Source organism: Nicotiana tabacum, chromosome 3, assembly GCF_000715075.1.
Source record: "Nicotiana tabacum cultivar K326 chromosome 3, ASM71507v2, whole genome shotgun sequence".
In the NCBI taxonomy this organism is placed as follows: Eukaryota; Viridiplantae; Streptophyta; class Magnoliopsida; order Solanales; family Solanaceae; genus Nicotiana; species Nicotiana tabacum.
In genome coordinates, this window is record NC_134082.1 from 97938399 (window position 1) to 97942231 (window position 3833).

Genomic DNA, 3833 nt, shown 5'->3' on the forward strand with positions numbered 1-3833 from the left:
TAAAAACTAAGTAGAAATGTATGGGAAGGGGCAACATACTATGGGGGGTTTCAACATAAAAGAATTACAGCAGTAAGGAATTTAAACAGTTAAAACACTTGAACTGATAACAGAAAATGAACACAACAAACAGAAAATGCACGACATCACACTTCGTGCTTTTACTCTCAATCCTCACCATGCAATCAATAATAAAAATGTGCACGACATCACCCTTCGTGCTTTATCACTCTTCCTCACTATATGAATAATAGAAATATGCACGGCATCACCCTTCGTGCGTTATCTCTCTTCCTCACCATATGCATCAGTATAAATGTAAACGTGTACGGCATCACCCTTCTTGCTTTATCACTCTTCCTCTCCATATGCATAAGTATGAATGTGCACGGCATAACCATTCGTGCTTTATTACTCTTTCCTCACCCAAACAGTAGAAACAATAACATCCCGGCAAGGGAATCAACAATAGAAACAAATACATCCCGGCAAGGGAATCAGTTATAACCAATCTCGTTCCAACAGTTAACTTCACAAAAATAAATCTCAACTTGAGCAAATACTCAACAATGGTCAATTACAAAGAAATTATCATAAGTCTTGCTCAACATGGATAATCATCAATTTGAGCATGGACAGTATATAATAAGAGGTACAACAGTCACAGTATAAGACTCACGGGCATGCTCGACACCAATGTATAGGTACTCGTCACCACACCTATTCGTCGTAATCAACACTAACATGTAGAAAATAAGACAACAACACCTATTCCCTCAAGCTAAGGTTAGGCCAAACACTTACCTCGATTCCACGGCCAAACTCAAGCCTCAAATGCCGCTTTCCCCTTAGATTTCACCTCTAATTTACTTGTATCTAGTCATATTTAACTTTATAACATTAATGATTGCTAAATGAATCAATTCCAATACATAATTATAGGTTTTCTAACATTTTCCCCAAAAAGTCAAAAATCAACCCCGGACCCGTTTGGCCAAAACTCGAGGTTCGGACCAAAACCCATTCACCCATTCACCCACGAGTCCAAATGTGTAATTAGTTTCAGAATCCAACCCCAAATCGAAGTCTAAATTCCCAATTTTGTAAAATCCCTGATTCTTCCCAAAGTCCCTAATTCTACCATGAAAGAACAAGATTTAGGCCTAGAAATCTAATGGGTGTTGATGTAAAATGAAAGAGATGAGTTTAAGAACACAAACCTATGATTTGGTGTTGAAATCCCTTTCCAAAAATCGCCCAAGGTCAGTTTCTATGGAAGAAAATATGAAATTGTGGAAGACTCCCGTTTTGATTCTGTTTTTAAAACACTGGAAAGACCTTCTTCACGTTCGCGAGAGGTTTATCGTTCGCGATGCTTTGCGGCCAGAAGGGCCTTCGCATTTGCGAAGAGTTGCTCGCGTTCGTGATTGTCTTTCCCCTTGACCATCGCATTTGCGGGCCTTAGACCGCATTCGAGAAGAACAACTCGGAGACTCCCCCAGCCCCCCTCCATTACACTACACGCTCGCGTTCACAAAGGGAAACCCTACCAGTGCTCTGCGTTCGCGACCAAGGCCTCACATTCACGTAGAAGAAACCCCTCCCCAGCCCAGCTTGCACTTTGAATTCAAGAGAGTGGCTTCGCCAACGCAAAGCACAAAGCATCAGAATACCAGAAGCAGCAATAAATCATAAATTCCTAAGTCCAAACCATCCCGAAACCTATCTGAAACTCACTCGATCCCTCGAGGCTCTAAACCAAACATGCACACAAGTCTAAAAGCATCATAAGGACCTGCTCGCGTGATCAAATCACCAAAATAACACCTAGAACTACAAATTTAGCATCAAAATCAATGAAAATCTCAAGAACTCTTAAAGTTTTTATTTTCACAACTGAGGGTCCGAATCACGTCATATAAACACCATTTCTTACCAAATTTCACAGACACCACTTAAATACCATATTAAACCTGTACCGTACTCCGAAACCAAAATACAGTCCCGATAACATCGAAATTAATCATCATTAAATTTCCAAAAATCATTATATTTTCAGTTAAACAATTTTCTTCAAAAATTCATTTCTCGGGCTAGGGATCTCGGAATTCAATTCCCGGCATATGCCCAAGTTCCATATTTTTGTACGGACCCTCTGGGATTGTCAAATCACGGGTCCGGATCCGTTTACCCAAAACATTGACGGAAGTCAACTTAATTCAATTTTAAAGGCAAAATTTAGCATTTTTCTCAAATTAACACATAAAGGCTTTCCGGATATACACAAGGACTGCGCACACAAATCGAGCTGCGACAAAAGGCGGTTTTTAGGCCTCGAAACACTAGTTTGACTTAAAAAACTTGAGATGACCTTTTGGGTCATCACATTCTCCACCTCTAAAATAACCATTCGTACTCGAACAGACATAGAAAAGTACCTAAGTCGGTGAAAAGATGGGGATATCGGCTCCGCATATCGGACTCAGACTCCCAGGTAGCTGCCTGGACAGGCTGACCTCCCTACTGAACATGAACCAAAGGGTAACTCTTCGATCTCAACTAACGAACCTGCCGGTCTAGAATAGCTACCGGTCCTTGTCCAACTGGACAGTGCTGAAGTCTAACATGTGGGATGGATCGCCGTGATACTTCCAAAGCATGGACACATGAAACACTGGATGCACAACTGATAAACCCGGCGGCAAATCAAGTCTGTAAGCCACCTCTCCCACTCTATCAAGGATCTCAAAAGGCCCGATGAACCTAGGGCTTAGCTTGACCTTCTTCCCAAATCTCATCACGCCCTTCATGGGCGACACTCGAAGCAACACTCGCTCTCCGACCATGAATGCCACATCACAAACCTTATGGTCGGCATAACTCTTCTGCCTGGACTGAGCTGTAGGAAGCCTATCTTGAATGATCTTAACCTTCTCCAAGGCATCCTGAACTAAATCTGTACCCAACAACCGAGCCTCTCCCGGCTCAAACCACCCAACCGGCGACTGATACTGCCTACCATATAATGCCTCATAGGGAGCTATCTAGATGCTCGACTGATAACTGTTGTTGTATGCAAACTCCGCTAATGTCAAGAACTGATCCTAAGAACCTCCAAAGTCAATAACACATGCGCTGAGCATATCCTCCAAAATATGAATAGTACGTTTGGATTGTCCGTCCGACTGATGATGAAATGATGTGGTCAACTCGACCTGCGTACCCGACTCATGTTGTGTTGCCCTCCAAAAATACGAGGTAAACTACGTACCTCGGTCAGAAATGATAGACACGGGCACACCATGAAGACAAACGATCTCACGGATATAAATCTCTACCAACCGCTCAGAAGAATACGAAACTGCCAAAGGAATGAAATACGCTAACTTAGTCAGCCTATCCACAATAACCCATACTGCGTTGAACTTCTTCTGAGTCTGTGGGAGTCCAACAACGAAGTCAATAGTGATATGCTCCCACTTCCACTCAGGAATCTCAATCTTCTGAAGCAAACCACCAAGTCTCTGATGCTCGTACTTTACCAGCTGACAATTCAAACACTGGGCTACATACGTAACAATGTCTTTCTTCATCCTCCTCCACCAATAATATTACCGCAAGTCCTGATACATCTTAGCGGTGCCCAGATGAATAGAATACCGGAAACTATGGGCCTCCTCTAGAATCAACTCATGAAGTCCATCCACACTAGGCACACAAACTCGACCCTGCATCCTCAAAACTCCGTCATCACCAACTGTAACCTGCTTGGTACCCCCATGCTGCACTGTGTCTCTAAGGATAAGAAAATGAGGATCATCATACTGCCAATC